This window comes from Lepidothrix coronata, unplaced genomic scaffold (assembly GCF_001604755.1).
Source record: "Lepidothrix coronata isolate B3197 unplaced genomic scaffold, Lepidothrix_coronata-1.0 Scaffold115, whole genome shotgun sequence".
Classification (NCBI taxonomy): domain Eukaryota; kingdom Metazoa; phylum Chordata; class Aves; order Passeriformes; family Pipridae; genus Lepidothrix; species Lepidothrix coronata.
Genome location: NW_016690295.1, coordinates 546,425 through 571,425, shown reverse-complemented (window position 1 = coordinate 571,425; position 25,001 = coordinate 546,425). Strand labels below are relative to the sequence as shown.

The following is a 25,001-nucleotide window of genomic DNA, read 5'->3' as shown; positions in this document are numbered from 1 at the left end:
CCAAATTCTCTTCTGACATTTTCTGGTTATTAAGTGTTGCCAGTGTTCCAGATAGTAATCCAAATTCCTGTAACTGCTTTCAAAAGTTTAAGGACTCCATACTGCACAGAGGCTCTCAAAAGGCTGTCTGAGTTTTACATTTCAAGCCTTGAGGAACAGAAATATAATCCTTTACAATATTTAGCACTCTTTTAGTTCTGCCCCAAGATTCTGAAGGGAATAGCAAATAAACACGGAAGGGTCTTTCACAAACTTTCCTTCACTTTGCAAGTGAACTGTCTCATTAAGATCTCTCTTTCATTGGCAAGCCCCAGTAGTCAAACCTGTACCCTATTAATAAATTCACTGCAGTTTCTGCAATATCATTAGATGCCAGTAATTGCCCAATCTACAGCCATAGGTGCTCTAAAATACTGTGAACCCCACTGGTATCTAATTATTTACCTGAAGCCAAATTCTACTATTAAACCCATGAAAACCTTTTTCCAGTACTAATTTTCACTGTAGGTATTTGTTATGGCAAATAACCAAGCTGCTGATCTTTAGTTCCCCTCCCCACTAACAATTATTTTGACTCCAGGACACCAAAGGCTGTGATTTAGAGACAAGGGGAGCATATTAAATATATGCATAAAACCTGGTTTTAAAGCACCAGTAATCTCCAATCAAGCATTAGTTTAACCAGGTGAGAAAAACAAGACAAGAAGGAGGTTTGTTTGACCAATTAGAATTAACCAATGCTTTTCAGATATTGAATGAGTAATAGTTACTGTACACCAAAAAGTTTGCAAACCAGAATCTAATCCTAGATATTGGTAATTATTATTGAAAGACTGCTGATTTCAGGAGACTACTGCACTCCTACCAAGTGCAGGCAAAGAAAAATGATGTTAAATTAGTGAGCTATAGGGTAAGGCATGAATTATTTACCAAGCTTGATTCACATGCATAATTCTTCTCAGTCAAGCATGCAAATCAGATCAGATAATTCCACACAATCATCTGATTACTAATTTCATATCCAATTACTTCATCAGTGTTGGTAGCTGCATTATTGAGAAGCACAGATCTGACAATATTCCTGTTTACATATTTTACAGACAGCTACTACATTTTTGGAGTCTGTGCAGATACTCAATGTAGAGCCTTTTATACTTCAGATATTAAGATAAGGCCATATGTTCATAACAGAAGTTTTCATCTAACTGTAGAATACCTGCAACTTTTATCTTCCTGTGGTGTGTAAGGCATAAATGGTAGTGTTACACATCAGAGGGATTTTTGTTAAGGTCAGACAGAATATTTCAGCCTTTGTTTGAGAGAGGGTGGACAACAAATGCAGAGTAGCCTTTTACTTAAGTCCTAACAATTGCTACCATTAAGCCTTAAGTAGCAATCAAATTGCTGCTGCTGTATTTGATAGATTGCTAAGTTCCTTCTGAAAGGTTTTTTAGCTTCCTGTGTAGGCAGAAACTCAAGAAAACTGTATTCAATATTCAGAATTTCTACCGATGGTTATACTCAACACACAGTTCTTCTTTGCAGTTTCTATGACTACTGGAGCAGCACTAATTCCTTCAAATTAAAAGGAAAGAGAATTCAATTTGTATATTTAAACAAGAACAGGTACAATTTTTTTTGAAAGCTATTCCAGCAGACAAAGCATATATACATCTACACATATATCTCCACTTGAAGATGGAGACATGCACATATATTCAATTTCAAAGATTTAACAAAGCAGAGAAAAGTAGAATCAATTTTAACATATATTTTTTATGCAACATTAGGAAATTTTAGCCAGTATTGAAAGAATTCTACTTTTATCTTTTAAAAATGTTCACTACAAACCATGTGAATTTCTTTAGTTAGATGAAATGAAACAATCAAAAGAGCAGCATAAATATTGTGTTTCTTTGTCAAAGAAATGCACTTTGCCTGTGCATCCTATATGATTACAAGGCTTAGGATATTTTTTTTTCCTGTGTCACTTACACCTGTCATATAATCTGAACTCCATGAAGCTAACACAAGGAAGCATTAGTGTATATATATATATGTATATATATATATACACACACATATATATACAGCTGTTGTAGGATTATGACTCAGTTTATTGGTTTCAGTGGTACTAGTCATATAATTTGTGTAATGTCTTTTTTAGTAACTCCAGTTCCTTTAAATATATTGTGGTCTTAGCCACAAAAAGTCTAATGACACCAGAAAAGCACACTGCCAGAATAAGCAAAATTCACCATACCCACTGAAGGTATTTCTAAATGAAGAAACTAGTTATTTTTTATGCTATTCGTATACCTTTACTTGGCTTTAACCTATCAGCTTTTAAAAAACCATTTAATTTTACTGCATTTTAAGCATGTACCTGTGCTGGTTTCACAACCAAAACAATCCCTCAGACAAAAAAAAAATCTGAGGTACAAAAATTACCCCTTGGTAAGTCTCATTGCTGTGCACCTGGGCAGCCACAGAGCCCCTGCCAGCCAGGCAGCCATCACACAAGACAACTTGCAGCCCTGGACAGCCTGCACAGCTGCTAGCTAGGGAATGACTTCTGGATAACCATGGAGCCTCCCAGCAAACCAGCTTGATGTCCTTGTTTCATGCCAGCTGGCTCACCTGTCCAGTCTCCATTCAAATATTGATGGAGTGACATAAAATACATGTCTGTAAAATCAACATTTTTTTCCAAGGAACCGCTGTTCTGCCAGAAAAATCGGAACTGGGTTTAAAATTAAGTACTGGAAAATACATTAGGAATTATTTTATGATTTTAATCAAAACATTACTGAATCCATCCTTTTTCTTCTAGTAATTCTCTCATCACAGCTTTCCTTTGTGTCAAATTACTTCTTTTCCTTGAAAAGCCCTTCAGAGGGAGCAGGAAATACAAAAACCGTCCTGTAAGGCACACTGGAGGAATGTTCTCTGGGTTCAGTGAACACCCTATAGTAAACATTATTTTACAACCCTGAGTCTCACCAGGTACTTCCATATACATCTTAAGAGGCACAAAAAGCTTTCCTGGCACACAGTGAAAGATATTTTCCTCTTTATCAACCCCTCAACTCTCAGTTTCATGTGTCAGTTGGGCAGCTGTGTGGAGACGGCTTTTCTTACCTTCTGGTTGTCCCGAGGAAGAGAAACATGAAGGCCAGTCATCTCAAGAAAATGCAGTCATACCACATTTGACATCACTGCTCCACAGAATGGAACACTTCAGGGCCAATCAGTTGTTCTGAAATCACTCTTAGCACCGATCTGGGCAAGCTAAAAGCAAACAAAAAAATTTATTTGAAAATTTTAAGAACACATCACAATCATCACATTAGTTGGGAAACAGAAAAAGGGAAAACCCACATAATTTCCAAACACATGTGTACTTAAGTTAGATCACCAGGCTTCTCTTACCCTACAAGATTTAGTTAATATGCAAACAGATACTTCACATCATTCCTGGCTGAAGGCTGTGACACACATCCAGCCCTGTGCCTTCCATCTACATTGATGGAAAATGGTTCAGACCAAGAAGCCTACAGTTTATCTATTTTTGGTAAAATTAAACCAAAATTCCTCTGTCTTCCATTCTTCTCCCTCTCCCATCTCCCCACCATTTAACATCCAAAAACAAGAGCAGGCTTTATGATTGCGGCCCACCTTTTTCCCTCACGTGCCACCTTACACTCAGTGATGGTGAGACAACATTAATCTGAACCTTTTTGCTCTGTCTGATCTGATGGACAGAAAACTTGGTGAGTGCACAGGAGAAAACAGCATTCTCTTCACTTTACTATGCCCATCCATCAGTCTTATTCCAGCCTAGATGGAAAAGCAGCATTTGGCAAGAACTGTCCATATACAGTCTCGCCCTTGCTGTAGGTGCTCGAGAAGAAACTCTCTGCAAGTGACATTTGTAACCATAGTGTAATTCCCTACAACCTCCATAGACACTGAAGTATTTTTTCCCAACAAAAACAAAGTGAAAGCTTAAGCAATGAAATTTCCCTTTTTTTACAAATTACGTACTAATACATTGCTATGCTGCCATCAAGAACAATCAAAATATGCAAGTATATCTGCACATGATGACCAAGGTAATATGGCCGCTAAAATTTAGATATTAATCTTTTTTCCCATGTAATTCATGCAAGTCAGGGGAAAATCCACACCTTCCAAAATACTTACGTTAAGTTTTTGAGCCTCAGTCCAGCAAACATCTGTTTGCAATGATGGAATTGTCCCATTGATTTTAGTTATACACATAGTTATAAACATCTTTTGTTGGATTGGAAACTTGGATTTGTAATTTAAAAATCCCTTTCACTGGTTATCAAATAGCTCTTGGATCTGGTCATTCTTTGGAGATAAAGATAATCACTTGCTCTGGGGAAGAAAGTTGCTGGGTCTGCCTGCATCACATGTAGTACATGAACCAAGTTAACACCATTCTGATTATGTTTCCAAGATACACAGAAACACTTTGCTAGCACAGGCTTATCTCTGGCTCAAGACCTAAATGTAATTAAGGCCCTAGGGTAGAAATGGAAGAGTTTTCTTTAAGCATTGCAATGGTAACACAGACTGCCAAGCAAATATGAAGGTAGGAATCTTGACAAATATGAAATACAAGAAGTTACTGGGCAATAATGGCATGTTGTAACCATGTCATGCAGCTTGTTTGTATAACAGCTCATAGAAGTTTTTACACAGTAAAGTCCCTTCCTCAGGAGTCAGACAGAATAAAACTGACTACTGATTAGAATTTGCCATCTTACTTAGAAATCTAAATAAGTTAATGTGAAAAGCACATATGTCAGTTAAAAATAGCTAGGTAGGTAATTTTTGGGATCCACCTATTAAAAGTGATGTTATGCTTTATGCTCATTTCATTAAAATTAATATTGGAATTTCATAGGCAGGGAAACCTATGACTGTTCAGGAGAGGCAAAGAAACAAAATTAAATGCAAAGAAACAGTAAAAGGATTTGTGAAATCAATCAGTCAAATGGTTTATGTTAGGATAAACAATCTTGCCCAGTGTGAACTCAAAATGGCAGCTGACTTTAGTTGGCACAAACGTTGTTCTAAATATGTTTCAGGAGCATCAGGTGTTTCCTGTGAAGATTTGTTTCCACATGGCAGAATTTCATCTAAATCCCAGCATCATGGGCAAGTGTCCTCTGCTCCCTACTCCAACTGCTGAACCATATGTATGATAGGATTTTTCCCTGCAGTGCACTGTGAGGTGAATACCAGAAACAACTGCACACCAAGACTTTCACATCCTGAATATATGCAGAATACTTCCTTCTGTCACCCCTTGACCCACTTCACTGACAGAGACACCAAGGAGGGGATTTAACAGAGCTCCACACCACAGTGCTGACTGTTCTGGACTTTATGAAAGTGAGACACACTATCACAGATGGCTTTGTAAGGTCATTGCCAAGGTCACTTCAGAAAATGAGATTTAAACTAAGTTACTTCTATGTTTTTACATAACATCTGACAGCCACAGGGTTCATAATGTATTTGCATACACTCCTAAAAAAATTTTTAAATTAACATAGAATTTTGCTGTAGACAGTTAAGAAAATTTGACATCAACATCTTGAAAATGGTAGAGAAGAAAATACAAAGCATCCTCAGAATTCCAACTTCTTAATTTTATTTAGCTTTTCTTATGAAGAAGTCCAGAAAATCTGTTTTAATCTATTTACTTAAATGTCCTAGCAAAAAAAAAATTGATGAAAACTGTGTTATCTAGAGTTTTGTCATCAAATCTGGCTCCAGACAAATCCCTCCTGCTTATCTAGTCCTACTGAAACATTTATTATTGCTCTGAACAAGGAAAAAACAGAATTCCTGATGAAGGGAACTCACGGGAGAAAGCCCTACAGAGAACAGAAAAATCCTGAAAATCCAAAATACAGATTATAACCAAAATCTAAAATTCACAAGAATTTGCAGCTACTACAAATGACCTAACTTCTACAATCAATAAGGTTCTGAATACTGAGTAAACCTAGGTACTAAAAGGTTTCTTGCAAATAACTATTGATATTTCATCAGCTATGTCACAATCTGTTAGAACCTGTTTATTATGGGGTTTTCTATGCTATGATTGTGCACTCTGCTTGTACTATCACCTATATTCTGAAGTCTGTGTCCTTTATATGTTTTCAGAGATAAATGATTCATTACTGTTGACCTTCATGGGGTATAGAATAAAAGGGTCACCAAATCACACATAGTACTCACAGTTTGAGGCCAACAGGTCGACTCTTTAATGAATTATTCCAGCTCCAGTAACATATCAAAAACAATGTTTGCTATTTTTTGTTAAAAACACACCCTTCCTTGGCTACCACAGTTACAGAGTGACTGAAGTGGAGCATGTTTGATGTTTTGATGACAAAGATGAAAACTGCAGGCAGGAAAACAGAAAACAAAAATAGAACTTCAGTTACAATTCCAGCTTTCATTTCCATTTCACACACTGATCATATTATTGGCCCTGAATGTGTCTTTGCTACTTTTTCCCTCCTGTCTTCTTTCCTTTAATTTTGTGGTCTGATTGCCCAAAGAGCTATTTTTTAACAAGACTTAGTTGTTTCTAGCTTCTCTTTCCAGGAGTCTGTTCTCTAACATTAACAATAACAAGGAAAAGGCAGTGGAGTGTTGTGCTCATAACACACACAGGGTGAGGCAGAGGCTGAATGATAAATCCTTGAACTGAAGGAACCCACAAATGCCTGCCCAGGCTTCCTTCTTGGTAACATTATACACTAAATAATACTACTGTTGAGAAATTCCAAACTGTCCCCAACCATTATTTAGTTCAAGAGGGACAAATACTTTCAGAGCACCACCTTGTCTCTGGCACTATTACAGATGTCAGAATGGCAAACTGCCTCACTCAGAAAGGAAACCAGGACCACTGTTAGTGATAGATGAGCTGAGGACTTCCAGGGAGTTACTTAAAACATATTGGCATTCTCAATAAAAGCAGTACTTAAAAACAGACTACAACTCCATGGGTCTAAAAAAACAAAAAAAAATGTTTGCAACAATTCCATGACTCTTTTTTTAATTTCTCTTCGAGGAATTTATGAAGTTTATTTGGTTTTACATTCTCTACTGTTAATCATGAAAGCAAATCCATCAGATTTTTCAACATACAAGGTCTGTATTGTGTGATTTTTGGAGAGATCATATAATTTTCATGCCAGAAGTGGTCTCCTCATCTCAAAATAAGTATTTTGAGTGATCCTTGTTTCTGCTGAATCTTTTTAAGAACACCAAGGAAAGTTCTCTGTTGAAGTAAACGGGCACAGTACCAAATGTCAGTGTAATCTCTTTCTCACTTACACCACCAGCCTCACACAATGGCCTGAGCCATTAACAAGTTGCTACTTAACAGGCTGTTAATTTTAGCAATCATGCTGCATATTAAAGGTCCAGAACAAGGTTTACATGAGATTGAACACAATCATTAAATGGAAGGCTACTGAAAATTACTGAAATTATATAAATCATGCAAATCACTGAAGGCTGGGAGAGGAATCAGAAGGTTTTACTACAGCCTCTGCTTATTCTTACAGCCTTCAATTTTTGGTCACAGATGCACATGTCCATGAACTTGCAGTCTGGCACAACATTCATATTTTCTTAAATGACACAGAATGAAAACATTTCTCCCTTTTATCACCTCAGGAACCATCACTGAATCCCTGATTCAGTAATCTTCAGCACTCTACTCCCTGATCTCCCAAAATTCCAGCTTCAGTTCAATTTTTAAAAATCTGACACTCTCAGTCAGGGTATAAGAGATTCTAAAGAATTTTACCACTTAAGTTTAAAGCATTTAAAGCTTGCCTTATTGCTGTTTTCCATGGTTTGTTTTCAGCTGGTGACCATTTGTAATTAACATACTCACGCCTGTTGTGATTAGGCTAAATAGTTTTACTCTCAGACTATTTGCAGGTTCAAAGTATGTAGAGGGTTTTCTTCTTTCTCAATCTCTTAGTATGAGACATATTTGTAGAACCAGAAATGGAAACACTTGTAAAGCTGCATTTGTCAGGCTCCCTCTCCTCTAAGCAGCCATGTATCTAAGGATGAAGCTACATGCTGGAAAAGGACCTGGGGGTGCTGGTTGACAGCAGCTGAACATGAGCCAGTGTGTGCCCAGGTGGCCAAGAAGGCCAATGACATCCTGGCTTGGATCGGCAATAGTGTGGCCATAGGACCAGGGCACTGATTGTCCCTCTGTACTAGGCACTGGTGAGGCCACACCTCAAATCCTGTGTCCAGTTTTGGGTCCCTCTCTCAGAGAAAGACACAGAGGTGCTGGAGCGAGTCCAGAGAAGGGCAATGGAGTTGGTGAAGGGTCTGATGAGGAGCAGCTGAGGGAGCTGGGAGTGTTTAGCCTGGAGAAAGGGAGGCTGAGGGAGGACCTTACCTACAATAGTCCATAGAAGTTTATAAGAGCATTCACATTATTTCATTAATTTCTTGCTAATTGCTATACTTCAGTTTTGTACAGAATTGCTTGACATAGTGATGCTTGTCCAGAGGAAGGATTTAGTTTCCAGAAAAAGATGTATTTACTGAAGAAGAAGCACATTACCAAAACCTAGATAAAATATAGAATTCGTTGATGAGATCTATTTTTATAAAATCCAAAATATTATTGTCTGCAATTCTTAAATTATTTCAGGAAGAGTGCCAACATCATAAAATGCAAGAAACAATAATGAGAATCCCTCTTGCCTCTGTGGTGGCACCATACATTATTTTTGATGAACGAGGCAGGCTTCCAAAACTTCTTTTCAGAAATTCAAGCCAATACTCAGATTGAATAAAATCACACTTGGCTCAGTGGCAGGCACTTGCAATCCAGGGAAAAGAGCCTGCAGTTTCCTTTTCCTTTCCCAGGACACTTTTGCTTAATAGCACACACCCAGAGGACCCAGGCTGTTAGCTCACAAAGCCATCTGCTTTTTAATCATCTGTGGGAACCATATGAGTACTCAACTAAGTGCTATTCTCCTTTAGTCAGCTTCCTAGTCCTGGATTTCTTCAGCTTTTCCTTCAGGAATATATTTAAATCCAAGCAGTTTCCCATGTCTGACTTGCCTTTACTTAGCAGTTTGAAGGACAGACAGATGAATTTTTTCTTTTAAAGAAAAGAGCTGCCAATAGGACATGTTAAGGTGGTGAACACAAACTTGTGATGCTCATGTCAAACAAATGAGAGCAAGAAAAGGCACACCCTACATTTGTTTCTCTCTCTGCCACAAGAAAGGGGAGTCAGAATCTCCTAGAGATGGCAGTAAATGTTATTACTGTGACCTTTTGTTAATTCTTAACTTCAGCTGCTGGTCATTCCCTGTTCTTCTCATTTACAGTTTCAGTAAGCAGCATAAGGGCATGTGAGCCAAAGAACCACAAAACAGCCACTCAAAATACAGAATACTAATATTTTTAAATTTCTGTTTAGAGTTCTTTAAAACCACATAGTTCTCCACTGGCTTTGATAAGACAGTTGCTTTCTTCTACAACATTTTTTAAGTAAATTATCAACAGGAACAGCATCTAAGCTATTTTGCTATACCTCTGCCCTGCAACCTCTGCATGAGCTCACTGTCTGCTCAACAGGAGCACAAGTTTCCAGTGCAGATCTGCCACATCAATTGGACAGGACAGGAGGTATATTTTGCAACATGTGCCAAGAACATAAATAAATAAATTATATGATTTACTTAAATCTTTATTGTTCCTCTACCATTCTGACCTTGGTGAAATCATTAGATAATGAAATACAAGTCCTCCCTTTCACTTTGTTTTTTATCTTGCTATCTGGTGACAAATAAATTATCTTTTCCATTGTTACATTTCATTTCACAAAATTTTTGTACTGCCTTTGCCCTTCATTTTTCCTCACACTGGTAAACTGTTAATGTATGTGAAAATAGAGCCTATTTGCTCAGCCCTACATACCTTTAACATATTAACTGAAAAAATCTGAAAACATAACTAAACCTATGGTTTTGTCTACAGATAAACACAGACTGATTTACAGTGATATATGTATGAAATAAGAAGTTTATGTTAAATTTCTCAGAAGTGTACCAGGAGCAATGATTCACAAGCCAACAAAAGATGGTAAATATCTATATTTTTTGAAAAGGTGTAAACTGGTTCGGTTCTGAACACCCAGCTACAGTTTCAGTTACACATCATTCTATGGATCTGACTGTAGAGTAGGAATGGATGAATTTTAAAAAGCTTAGGGAAAAGCATAAAAAATATTTTAGAATTATTAAGAATTTCAGTTTGCGAAGAAGAAAAGCTTCGGAACAGTTATGAATAAACTGCATTTTTTTCTTGGGTAAAATTTATATTATTAGCAAGGTTTAAACATAAATAACGTCTCTTTGAATGGTATTACAGTGGTTAGTTACAGCAAGCAGTGGCAAATAGCATTACTTACTACTCCAGAATTCCCCAGATGTGCACTCCACACACCTACATTTTCTTTCCTATATTATCCTCAGTGTTCAGACAGGCCTATGGGATACATCCTGATATCCAAACAACACGCAGGTAACTAAGCTGCCACATGAATTTTGAATATTTTCATTTCTCAGCAGTGCCAGGAGCAAGATGAAAAATTCCAGATTAGAGTAATACAGTGAAAGTACACCAAAGGAAGACTGAGGGGACATTAACAGGGGTACACAAAGAAGACATAATCTGTCTCAGAAAGGGCATTTTCCTTCAGTATCAACAAAATAGCACAAAACCAAATAACTCTTTTACATTTCCAAAATAATACTGCACACCCTAGCAGGAAGAGCCATTAAATGACTCCCTGCTGTTGTGACTGTGAGGGAAATGCATTCTTTCCGTGTTATGTATAGACAATTGGACAGAAGTATTTCTTAAAATAACAGAAAGGTGAAGACATATACTGTTTTTAAGTGTATCCCAGAAACTTGGAATGGCTGAACACAAACTAAATTCAGGGCTTACATAAAAGCTTTGCCATAGCTCTATATTTCCCTTGAACAAATTTAATGCACATAGGACAGTATTCCAGATCTATTGCTTTGTTACAGTCTTCATCCCTTAGAAAATAAGGAATAGATCCCAGTTCTTGACAATGGTGAGAGACAATGCTCATTCTGACCATCTAGCTGTGGTCAGCCGAATTAGCACTGAAAAAAAGTTAAGTTTGTGTCATCAATTAAGCGTGTATTATAAAATATCATCTGTTCCCACAGACCGATTCAACAATAATTGTATTTGTTTCTCATCCAAATCTATAAGATTTGTCCAGAGGCATTGAAAAAAGGATACAATTTAGGATACACTATAAATTGTAAGGAGAGGAAGCAAGGAGAATTCATGTTACCATGAAATAAAATGGAAAATAAATGAGTCTGAAATAATTCAGATGGAAAAGGTATATGTGATTTTGCTTTTTTTTTTCTTGTGAATGGTTGGGAACTTTCTTCATTTCATGTCAATTATTCTTAAATTTCTGCTGCCATTACTGGCAGTGAGCAAGGAGCTGGTGCATCCAGACTGTCAACAGCTCAGAGCAGCAAGTTCCCAAAAAATCATTTCCAGTTCTTAAGTTAAGTCTGGCTGTTACTTAGCTAGATAAAGAATTTTTTTCATTTACCTTTTTCTTATGTCATCGTCTCTGAGGAACTAGTCATACGTGAATATTTGCAGAGTTGTGTCATCTTTAATGAGGAATTGGTCTCTATGGGGCAAAGAAACAACAGGAATTAGACAGGGACAAGCACGGGAAGAAATCTAAAGCTACCAGAAGTTTTAAATTGAGAATAAAAATCTCTCAGTCTGTACAACTATGTATCAAAAGTATATGTTGTACACTATGAAAGTCAGCTCATCATTAGATCTGTATTATACAAAGAAGCACAAATTTATTTTGCATAAACCATGGAGTATTGGATCTTATGTTTACAGATCACCAGAACTGAAAAATGTCCGCTTCAATTATTTCTCTGAGATTTTCTGCAGATATTTCACAACCCATAAATGTCACTTATTAAAATGCAATTACATCACCTCTTTGCCAACATCAACATTTGTGCTTATCAGCATTCCATTTTCTGTCCTGCTCCAATCCTTTTTTCTTTCACTTTACTTTCTCTCTCTTATTCCTTGTTGACCCACAAGACCGCAATATTTCCCTGCACATTCACACCAACTTAACTTCAGCTGCAATGCTACTCTGTGAATGAGAGTGGCAGAAGTGCTGGCACACAGCTCCTCTCTGGGGCAGGAACTTCTGGCAAGGACTGGAATACATAAGGGTGACAGCAGAACTCCTAATTGCTCCTACTAAATCACTCAAACCCAGCTGTCAAAGTCCCCAAATTCTCTGGTATGTCTCCAAAACGCTACTCCAGATTTTGGAAGCAGAAGAGCCAACGACCATGACAGCCAAAGGAAGCTGTTTGTTCAAATACTGAGACCATGACTGCTACAAGCATAAAGGACAGCTCTGAGCTAACCCTGGTACCTTTACAGGATAGGGCACTAAAAAGCCTGAATGCCACCATCCGTTGAGTCCTCTCTGCCTGCCTGAAAAGCAGAGCAAGTTCCTAAAACTGTGTGGTTTTGGAAAAAGAAAAGAGCCCCGGCGTACCAGGAAACACAGCTGTGAACAGCCAACATTTCTTAGTGGTGAAGTGTCCCAGTGTGCATTGTGGAGGCAGGGGAAGGGAAAATGGAGGGGAAGGGATCTACAGGAATTGTTACACTGTTTTTCCTGACTCTGCACAAGTTTTAGATTGCCCTCACTGCCCTCTCCTCAAACATCCTCTGAGACAGACAACATTGACTACACTGCTTGAGAAACAAGTCACGTAGAGACCACATGCCTGCAGGCTGGTAGGTGTAATGTGAAAGGGAAGAAAACTTCCATTTCTGTAGGAAAGGGAAAGATACCAAAAATTTCAGGAGACAGGCTCATCCCAAGTAACTGCTCTATCAGTACAAACACCTTTGAACTTCTGCACAGTAGAAAAAAAGATATTTCAAACAATAGGAATTTGCTTAGCTTTCAGTATAGGCAGTTCCCTTACATCTCAGAAGAATATTCTCATCTAAACAACTTCTAAGGATTTGTAAATTTTGTCACAGACACAGTAGGTATAGACAAACTACATCATTAAGACATTTTTATTCTGCAATAAAATCTGAGTATTTGATAAGAATTAGAACATATTCTATAGCTGATTGACTACATATGTTGTCAATTGATTGACTACACTGCCAATGTTACTGCAATGCATCTCTAATGCAGAAATACTTCTTAAAATATTCAAAAGCAACATTAAACCATGTCACATCAGTAACAAAAACTTTTATAATAGACTAATTTCCCAAGAGTTTATGAATAGATGTTTGTATAGAAGTTCCAACTCCCAGGTCTGCCTCCTAGCAGTCAGAAAAAAATGTGAAGTTAAGCTACTCATACTTAATGTACTCAAATGCTCAGAAAAAGAAGCAGAAAATATGGAGAGCATATCCAGAGAACTGGATATTGGAGATGCTGATGCACTGTGAGAATGGGAAAAGCTGTTTTCAGGGCAGGTGAAGTGCAAGAGGACACTTGGACCAGCTGCTCCACGCTTACAACCTGTAAGCAATCTTACTCATACCTGCCTAAATACTTGGGGATGTTTATTTTTCCAGCCAGTTTTATTGAATGGAGACAGATCATCTTCCAAGTACCTAGAAAAAAACCTGCATCAATAAAAAATTAAATCTCTGCTCTTGTGCTGCAGTTATAACATGTTAATACTGACTTTATACCTTAAGAAAAGCATTAATAGTTTATGTTCTTAAGAAGCTGTTAATCAAAGATCTAGCTTCCATCAGCACAAAGCTAGCATTTACTAACATTTTAGAAAGCATAAACTACTGTAAAAGATTTGATTCAGTCAAGCACTCATATGTGAAATCCCAATTTCTTGGTGCCACCCAACTATACAAACACACATTTCTTTCCACCAATTCCTAAATACGACTAAAAGCAGAAGATACACATCTAGATGCCTAAAAGTCCCTTTGAAATACTGAAAACAATAATAGGAGCCTTCCTGCATGTACTAGAGTATAAATATTTGACAGATTTTTTTTTTTTTAGAATGTTATTCAATTTTAGAGTAACTTGTTTTTCAAGTAGAGCAGATGCTTTGATTTAACAGGGTACCACTTCATGCATTTAACCTTATTCTCTGTAGTCTCAACGTCCATTTCTAAAAGGAGAGATTTACAGGAGAATTATTAAAAAGTTTTGGTTTCTGTCTTGTGGATAAAAAATTTATTTGGTAATACAGTATTACTAGATAATTTTTCCCATACATACATCCATGTGCCTGCACACAGACCCAAACATTTATGTTTTTTTAAAAGGCCCACTTGTCCATCAAGCTTGCTGTAGCTGCAGATGCCTCTCAGAGAACCATAAACAACCTGATAACCAAACCAGTATCATCAGGAGCTTCCTCTTACAACAGCTTTGAGAGAAAGTATGATCAACACAAAAGATTAGAAGCAGACTTAATCTTTCCTTCTTCTGATATTTGTTCATATAATACCAGGCTACCTGTTTCTCTTTCCTGGATGTAGGTCAGGAGATGAGCAAAGCTACAGGAGCTCTAAAATGCTGTATATGTAGAATAGGGTAACTACTAAAACACAAGTTCTGCCCCTTGTGCACAAATATCCTCTTTTTTTTTTATTTTAAGAGCTTAAGCCCACATCTTATGAAACTGTTGCTCTGAGAAGATCCCAAATCCCTGACACATCGAAGTATGTGCTGTTATTCAAGGGTGCTATAAAAATTCAAGGCAGAGTTTAAATCCTGAAAATATAAAATAAACCATACTTCAACACAACAATCCCCAAATCATGTATATTCATAAAGAGAGGCTTAAGGATGAACCATCATCAGGTTTTCCTATGTTTACTTTTGCTAACCAGCTCTGATTGGTGGTAAGATATAAAGTGAATTCACCCGAAGTGAAGCCACGGAATAGGATGCCATGAAAAGGCAGCAATCCAGAGTTGTCTAAGAATTAGGCCTCTAAAGAGTATCTCAGAAATTATGCTTCTCCTTTCAAAGACAGAATTTGTTCATGGGCAAACTGAGGAAAGAAGCCTTGTGTCAAGGAGCACCAAGGTAATAAGAAACAGATTCTCTGTCTTGATGTTCCTGTTCTGTGGATAAGCAAAGCATGAATATTTTGAGCTTTTCTGATCTGGTATACTTCTGTGGCTTTGTACTCATTGCAAGGGTTTTAATTAAAAGAGAAACCAATTATATCTAACCCTTTGCCTACATTATCATTAACCTGCTTTCTTTACAAATTAAAGGCACTGAAGCAGAATTTTATTTTTTTAATGATGCTATTAATTTAATTCTCTTGGATCTTTTACCTTTCTTGCACAGATTAGTTGTCTGCATTACTTTTAGTATCATCTCTCTTGAGAGGTGATCCATTAGGTGAGCTATTTTAATAATGCTCGAGTGTGAACTTTCTGTTAAAGCTTCTGCAGCACTGACAATCCCTACTGCAAGAGAAAAAGCTGGTACATCTAGCTCTGGAATGGTGTTCAAAAGGATCCTACCAACTTAAAATTCATACTGAGTATGAATTTCTCTCTACTTAAACCAGAAGTAGAGACAGAAAAAGAAAAACCACGGAAGAAATGAGAGGAGTACAGGGGAGGAGGGAGCATGCAAGAATAAATGATGACTTGAAAGGAGATGAGCTGAGAACAGGTGGTGAGAACAACAAAATGGAACATAAGGCAGCAGGATTGTGGAAAATACTGAAGACAATTGGGGAAAGAAAAAAAAACAAACCCCAAAACAAAACAGGGAGAAACTGGAATATAGAAACACGGGACAAAGCTAAAAAATATTTCCTTGCATTGGCTATTTGTTGTAAGGGTATTTTAATCAAAATTAATGGAGGAAAGATGCATATCTGTGTCCTGTGGTCTGGGACTTGATGTACATGCACTGACCTACCTAAGGAATAAAGCTCTATAGACATTAACATAGAAAAGCAAAGCTTGTCCTATGGGGTGCCTCAATACCCTTTCCTATTGATTAGTACTGTCACCACAGTGTTGAAAAGCTAAGGGATTTTTTTTGTTCTAATTTGTCCCACAGAATATTACTGTGGCTGTTGGATCAAAGCTATTTCAAAACTCAGTCCCAGTTTCTTTCACTTCGGGCTCTTGGAAGAAAATATGTACACTTGCAGCATTCCAAGTCCTAAAGTAATTCAGCTGCAATATGAAAAACAGAAATGAAGCATTCATATAATTTAAATGCAGCAAAGTTTCCATTACAATTCATTTTAAGAAGATGCTTTTGTTCACATAGGTTGGACTCGGACTTGATTTTGGAGGTCTTTTCCAACCTTAATGTGATTCTATATTCTGAAATCACCACCCTTTAGAAATTCCAGGACATTGGGTGTATTTACACTATCAAGTAGTGAGATGCAAAGGAGGGCTGGGGGGTTGATGTCCTGCACTCCATTATGGTTCCAGGACCCGGTGTCCACTCTGTACCTTTGCCCACAATGAAGTTCATGCCACTTGCCCATCCCAGGCTCACACCTCCAGCAGGAAGGAAAACACACTACACTTCAGTGCATACAGCAAGTCTTGTGCAGGCACAATGCAAATTCATGCCCAAAAGAACTCTTTGAGCTCACATCACTCCCCCAGTGACCTGCAGTTCTTCTCCCAGCTCTCAGCATCATGGACAGTGCCATCAAAAAGGCAGAAGCTGTGCCATTTTGACAGCATGCCCAGCACAACTCTCAGCCTGATTTCTGTGAAGAGAGGTGGCACATGTCAGTCTGAGTGACATGTCATCCAAAATTTTGAGTATTGCTCTGACACCAATCCCTTCTATGAGGTTTAACAAATGACTGCTTTGGCTTTCTCCTGGTAAAAAGTGAGAAATTATTCCACAAGAAGGAATACAAGCCAGTAGAAAGTGCATGCTAGAGTAATGACATTAATTCTGAAGATACATCTTCAGAAAATGACAACTTTCTTCTTAGTTCTGTATTATGTCACACACTCAGAAGTCTTTCTGTACGCAGAAGGACCCATGGACATCACTGGAGTATTTTCCTGTAGCAGCAAAAACTTTACAACAACCATGTAGAGGATAAAGCAGGATAAACTTCCAGTAGGATTACACTAGCAGTTGTAACAAATCAGAACCCAAAGACACATAAGCCAGGAAGAGGTAAAAGCTTCCGAGGGTCATGCAAATCTCAAAGTTGAGAAAAGTCCTGTCAAGTCTAAGCACTGCTGTCACCTATTCTGAAGATTCCCCAGGAAAAGAATTGGGTTGGTTTCCTGAGTCTCTACTTTTCAGTGCATATTACAAGATACTGACTTCGATCAGCTACCTTCTTTGTTTTCTCTCTGGAACTACTAAGGATGTGCCAGTGGTTACAAAATGTTTCTTAAAAGACTTAGAGTAAATTCCTGGTCAAATATTAAGCTTCATTCATTTTCTTCCTGTGGTTCTTCTCAAAAGAGGATTCTGGAAAAAAATCTTTTGGGAAACATGATAAAGAATATGCAAGTACGAACAGAGTTGATAAATCATTTATGAAAAAAGTGAAGCGATAATGTTCCCAAGTGTGAATGCAAGAAGGGTTTCAATTAATATGTGAAGCATAATAAATACAATCCATTTTAAAACAGACAATTAGACAACTGCCATACCCAAGGAAGCGGGAAGATGTGAATTATGACTGGCAGAAAGCAAGCAACCCAGTGGTTATTCAGCTGGTTTTCTTAGGAGGGAAATTTCTCAGTGAGAAAATAGAAGTCTGCCTACCTAATATGATACAAATCAATAGATGAATTCAAGATTCTTGAGAAATAGCCTCAAAGTTACTGACAAATACCACATGCTTTATTAAATAATAAACCATGCACTTGTCTTCTTTCATCAGATGAGCAGATTGATGTTCATCTACTAACACTGTCCACCCAGAGCAATCCAGAGACATGGATTACTATTTTTATTTTCAGAATTGCCTTTACTAATAAAGCATTTTTTCCACAGGGAGTAAACAGAATAATGACAGTGTCACAGGAAGTTCATTCTGAAGAAGCTCAGGCCTTGCAGTCCCAGAGGAAAAGTTTCAGCACACTTGTACGAATTTCAACAATCCTGCCAGTTCACTGCTCTAAATGATCCAGCCCACGATGTCAGGAGGTCAGGTTAACTCCAGTTAAAAGAACTGGCCTTTAAAAAGTTTTGGCTGCTTTCAAAGGCAAAATGAAGCTTTTAGAGTTAAAAATTTATCACAGAAATTGATGTGTGGTTACCCTCTTTGAAACTTCTTATGCTTAAAGGACATTCAGGAGTTAATTGATTGCACACTCACCATCAATTCTGGTCACAACTAATGAAAGACTTCATATTCTAACATTGGCAGTACATAATAACAGCTGCCCGATTTCTATGGATGGTGTCACATGAATGGAACCCTTCCTGTCTTTAAATATCTACTAAATGGTGATTTTTATGGAACATAAATTCTTTGTTGGGTATTTTAGCTTTGCATGTTTCAGAATCATTAATATTCACTGAACTTTACACAATTAGTCATGACATTGTATAATTAGTCGCCCTTTGCTTTACCCCCTGACAGACGTTCTGGTCTTGCACACATTAAAACATTCAAATAAACCACAAGTGTATGCATAAACTTCAAGCAATTAAAGGGATTTTGTTCAACTTTCAGTCCTTTATTTTGTTCAACTTTCAGTCCTTTGTGAGTAAAACTAGTTAACTTAACTAGCAAAAGAACAGGAATCCAATGACAACCTAGAACTGGGATTAGTACTTTGCTAATGTATTCAGATTCTGAGGTTTGAGAGCAAAAAGCATGATCAAGGTCTGTTTAAACCAATAAGAGATTGTCTTCTTTCTTTAGAAGCATTTTAGGTCTGGCTCTGTGTTCTCTGTGTAGAATGAAAAAGCCCATTTCTTAATTTAAAAAAGAAAACGCTGTCTCTAAGCAGAACAAAAATGGAGCAGTCCTCTACATTTACCACTGAGAATTAACTTGACAGAAAGACATTAATGATTTTACTAACAAAGCAATAAAACAAGACAACTGTAGATTAGCAATATTCAAGCAGTAGTAGGCCTAAAAATGCTTCTACATTTTTTTCCTGTAAGGTGCATATCTGCACTGTACAAGCACAAGGTCTGTAGTCTGAGTTATTCAAAATTGACTGAGCCTCTTTTCAGAAGGAACTTCCCAGGAACCTGATAGAAAATCAGGGACAAGATCACACAAACAGAATTGACCTCTTTACTGCTTACAATTCATAACTTAGCTACAGTGTCAAATAGCAAATCAGACTTAAATAATGTTCTTCTTAGGAGGATTAAGCAAATGAGTAAGTATAATTAGTAAAACTATAATTATCAGCTCAATGTTCCCATTACAGCAATAAAGAGAGAGTGCCTGTAGAATAAATTCCAGTTTCCTTCCTTCCAGGTTAACCAACCACTGGAAAAAAAGAAAAAAAAAGAGAAAACCATGAATAATTCAAGATTTTACTTGCTTTATGTAAAAAAGGGCCCTGCATGTAAATTCAGATGAATCCCTCATTCACTGAAAAACCAACTCATTTCCTTTCAGAATAGCAAATGGAGAAAATAATTTCCTTTTAGATGACTGCACTGTATGCCTATTTCACATCCTGTTGAACACACAGTGAAGAATTAACTGGCATAAACATCTCAGCCCCTTACCCTGAAGGTGTGAACAGCACTGTTAACAGCCTTCTCCATCTCTGATTTTGCTTTTTTATTAAGTAAGCATTCTTGCAGAGACAAGATTGTCAAAAATTAGACAGCAGAACTTATCAAACAATAGATGAGGATAATTAGATCACATGCGAATACCACTTTTTGTAACTCCAGTGAAAGGAAAGGAATAGAGTGACAAGATCTCTGATGCTTTTGTCCCTGAACCTAATTCTATTAAGTCATTTACTCCTTTTCAAACAGCTACCAAAAGTAAAATGGAACGACGTTGCACATGATGCATCATCATCTTAGTTTTATATTTGTCCTGAAAAAGTTTTACAACATACAGGAAGGAAAGCAGCAGAGAACTTGCCACTACACCCTGGTGTCCTTTTGCAGCAACCACCACATTGAAACAGGTGTGCACATGATCTGCTCTACATCCTGTCTCTGACAGCAGATCTGGCCAGCTCCATCAGAGGCAAGTGCAGAAGCCTGCCCAGTCAGGATACACTATTTTTGCTGATGAATTCTTCAGTTCACATCTCTGCAGGATTTTACATTAAGAACAGACGTCTTATGATGCCTTAACTGCTAAACCTCCATGCAAAGGGTGGATGCATCTGTCAGTGTGAGAGGCTGCAGCACACCAAGTGCCCTCAGGGGAGAGTTAACCCTGATCTGACCAGGGAAAACCTTTAAGGCCACATCATTCTCTCAGTCCCAATGGAGATTTGTCTTCTCCATGTCTACAATTCAAGCTGACTCTAGTCATGTCCAATAACCCTTACTTCCATCCTACAAAACTAGTCTTGCTTCCAAATGGATGAGTCTTGTCACTTGTGTTAGTTCTAAGTGTATTCAGGAGTATAGTCTTGTTTGCAAACAGTCTGAATCAGGGTCAGAAACTCCAAAAGCTCAACTTTCCTGACAATCCTACTGGTGACAATCTCATATGTGTTGCTGCAGCACTGGGATGCATGCAGGATCCAAGATTACATACACTTTAGCAGCACAGGAATAGAGAGACATTAATTCATTCATATTCTTACTTCCTTTCCTTGCAGTCAATACAGTTTAATTTTTTCTCTACAACATTTAAAAATATCTGGATTTTGGACAAAATTCGAGTTTTCACAGTCATGATTTTAATCTGGTTTGCAAATATCTGTACTCACATGAACATAAAAAGTCAAACACATGAAATAGTTTCTTAACTAGAGAATTCCTTGACATAAAGGTTGTCATCTACATTTTAGGACAAAAATAACATATGGTGGAGCATCCCACACAGGTGTCTTAGCAAGTTCCCAGTTCAGAATGAATAAAATGGGCTTCCTTATTCAGAACTAAGCCATTCTATCCTGGAATGCAAATCCACAGGTAGTATCTCAGAGTATTTTGCTTGTTGCTAATTGACTGCAATGATCATTAGGACAAAGGGCTAAGTCAGCTAAACAGCAAGTTCCAACAACAAGTTTCAACAACAATCAACAGCACTTACAAGGTTTCTATTTTTTGTTTAAAACCAAACAGCAGAAAATCTGTCTTTTGGCTGAGGATAATGGCACCTGAAAGAAGGTCAAAGAATACTTTAACAAATGAAGATTAAGGGCTCTCATCCCCTTAATCTCCCCCTCAGAAGTGTTGCAGGCAGGAATGACAGAGGACTCCAGCACACACGGATCAAGCGGCAGCTTCTCCAGGCAGGAAAAGGTAGACAGTACACAACCCATTTCACAGTCAGGATTTTACCTGCATCACAGACTGCTTAGAAATACCACCGCTGTAGATAATGAAGAAATGGTGGCTGCCCAGGAAAGATTCCAAAAGCTTCCTGTTGTAAACTGCCTGCAGCTGCCCCCTTGTGTATCCTCTGCTGCTCGCTGTCAAACGCTAATAGCCTCCATCACTTGAGCTATAGATAAAGTAGCAACCAAAAATTATTGGCACATTAACAGAAAGAAAGAGTTCTAGATACCCTAAAATACAAAGTGGGGGTGGAGGGAGATAAAAAAATATAAATTCCATTCACTTGTTTCTATTGCTTTTCCTTCTACATTGTTTAAAAGAAGAAGAAGTCCTATAGAGGCACACATGCCAGATATTTTTTCCTATCAACACACCAGGCAGTCTCCAGAGCATAAATGGACTGTTCCTCCATTTCACCCGTAGAGCTGAACAAAAAGGCCATCTGCTCCTGGATTTGACTGACTGAACTCAAAGAGCTGCAGTGTTCCCTACACTCGCTGTGGGGCTGTCAAAGTAGTGATTTCTGCCTGTCATTTTTCACTTTACCCCATGACTCCATGGGATGGGCTGTGCTTAGCTCAGCACGGGCAAGTATATATACAGCAGGAAAGGGAATGGCATTGCAATTTTTGCTTTTCCCCTCACTCTTTCTGAGGGTTGCATCAGAAAGCAACCCTCCATTCAAATGGCAGCCTGTTAGGACAGCATTAGAATTCCTAAAAGAAGAGAGTCAGTTGCTATAGGCACATTGGCTGGGCCAAAGCAAAAGAGAAAATCCAACTTACAAGGCCACAATCAATTTATACACCCCCAAGAAAGATAAAATACCTAGTTTATACTCAGGTACGTTCTCACATACTCCAAAGAATAAGTGACTTGATACTTGCCTTTAGGCATAGATTCACAATCCTCTTGTGCCTTTTGTATCAGCTCCTAACTGCTGAGGATGGTGATGGCTGGTGATGCACCTTCACGGTGGTGCAGGGCCTTGCATCAGTCCACTCGTTCACTGAAAAGAAAACAGTGATACAGGGTCAGAATATTTTCTAGCACTGTGTTTTTATTTCCCCTGTACAGAAAGACTTAGAAGCAGCACATGGGCAATCCCTTGCAAAAGCCTCAGCTTTGGTGTTTGTCCTCGCTTTGTCAGATTTCTGTATTTAGACCCTAAATTTCTTATCTTGGAATTGCCCAGACCAAAGTTACTCATCTTGACATATGTACCCTGGGCATAACTGTTCTTCAGAAAAAGGTAGGTCTGCCTGGAGCAAGTTTTTGCCTGAAGGAAAGCATTTAACCAACGCAAATTCTCTTAGTGATCAGCAGCATATAATTATTCTGTGGGTTCCTGCACGTGAAGCCATCTGGGTTTAACTCTAAAGTAAGCTCTAGAGTGAGGTCTCGTTGTTCACAACTTTTTTGGCTTTTAGACTGAGCATTTATGTGGAACTCCCACAAAAAGTCTCATCTGCCCATTTAAAAATAAATAAATAAAGCGTTAATTTTTCTCACACTAACTCCGCTTCCTTTTAACCAAAACAGTTGTGAAACTCCTGTGCCAGAAAAGAAAACACAAGAGCAAAGTTAGAGAAACATAAGAAAAATGAGTTTATTTACTGAAGGATAGAATCATACATTTCAGGAAAAGAAAGGGCCTTCTGGGTCATATACCTCATATCCCTGGACAGCAGGATGGTTGCTCATGGTCTCTAACGTGCTTTCATTGATTTTTTTTCTCTTTTTCAATACTCCAGAGAGACAGTATCTCATCATACCCACTCATGATAAATTCCCCTTTGTCCACTTAATTTACTGCAGACCTGGAAACCGTTCCCTAGTGTCTGCAAACTTTCCCTTCATTTACTATGTTATCTTTAAAATAACGTAAATAAAGCTCCTTTCTTTTCTGGTTGTAAACTACATTCTGACTTCAATACTCTGTTTGTCACATGAGAGTATTTGTGATCTGGAGTGCATAAACTGTGCTGCAGTTTGATACAACAAATGAGACTTTGGCACATTCTGTTCAGAAGGATGAGCAATCACAGACTTACTCAAGCATATCACTGAACAAATTCACATAACCATTTCCAAAATATTTGTTTGGAGTTTTCCTGTCATCTTCATTAAAAAATGTTTCCCTAAACACCAAACGTTCCAGGCATGCAAGATTTATAACTCTAAAGGCAGTACCCAAAGCCAGGCATTTTCAAATTTGGCTTCTTTGAAAGATTTAGAAGCTGCACACTGACAATTTACTTCACAAGTGATCACTGGTTCATAAAATGAAAACTACAGTTTCTTATTCACCTACAGTCAGCAATTAATCCAGTATAGTGATGACAACTATTAATAATAATAGTACAAGAAATGGTAAAAATAGAAAAAGTGTCATTAGCAGGTAAATGTTGCCTATTCAGGCAGTAGAACACAAAGTTTCCACCCTTATCCAGCCATGTTTTATTCAGTGTAACTTTTGAATGTCCATATATTAAATGGCTGTTGCATAAAGACATAAATCAAGTTTTACAATCATCAGAATTTGAAACCAACTCTTATTAATAAATAAAAAACACATAAATTGGTAACGTGCAGAAGCTCTAGAGTAAAAAGGAAAGGAAAAGCATAAGAAAAACAAATGGCACTGAATTATTCAAACCTACAGTTAGACTGTGAGTTCATCATATAACACTAAGCTTTCCTAGCTTACAAGAAAAAAACTTTGCCTTAAATCCAGAGATACTGTCTTTGGGTTTTTGAGACGTTTTCTGCCATTCTAGTAGCGTAGAGCTACATTAGAGCTACAAGAATCTTACAATCTCTTAAGAGTTTGTGGATCCAGATCTCAAATACTATATTATATAGACAGCACAGCCCTTATTCAAAAACATTCTAGAAGAAAAACAAAAACAAAAAAACCTGCACCAAACCAACACACACATAGTTTACCACTTTGGTGCTTGAAAATATACATCTTAGAGTTGCCTCTAAGAAAATTTGCTTAGAAAAGATTAAAGTATGGAGCTGCTTCTAAGCTGAAATTTGCTTAGAAAAGATTAAAGTATGAAGCCAGACTTGAGGAAGGAGATGGAGCGTCTGCCACTCTTTGCACAGCAGATGAAGGCTGCAGTCATTTTGCAGCACACCTGAACAACAGTTGGAGTTCCCAATTAAAAGAATGAAGTGTGCTAAGCCACTCCATGTGATGTTATCACCCTTGGAGTGGATGCACTATCACCAAACAAGGTGAATTGAACACCAGATAAAAGCACAAACAGGGCAAAAACACCGGCTCTTCTTTTAAGACTGGGAAACTTAAGTGTGAGAGGGAAAATTACTGAACACCAGCACAGCTTTC

The 25,001-nt window shown here is 37.7% G+C and overlaps 1 long non-coding RNA gene across 2 annotated transcripts; it reads right to left on the bottom strand.

Annotated features, from left to right (window-relative positions):
• Positions 1-21,792, bottom strand: LOC108502243. Of its 2 annotated transcripts, XR_001876387.1 has the most exons (7): positions 21,647-21,792; positions 13,731-13,803; positions 11,717-11,800; positions 8,486-8,659; positions 6,283-6,448; positions 3,142-3,291; positions 1-147 (listed from the first exon to the last, which is right to left on the bottom strand). It is a non-coding gene; the product is annotated as an uncharacterized LOC108502243 (long non-coding RNA). The 2 variants fall into 2 exon arrangements; XR_001876388.1 differs by lacking the exon at positions 8,486-8,659.
• Between the last annotated feature and the right edge of the window lie 3,209 nt (positions 21,793-25,001).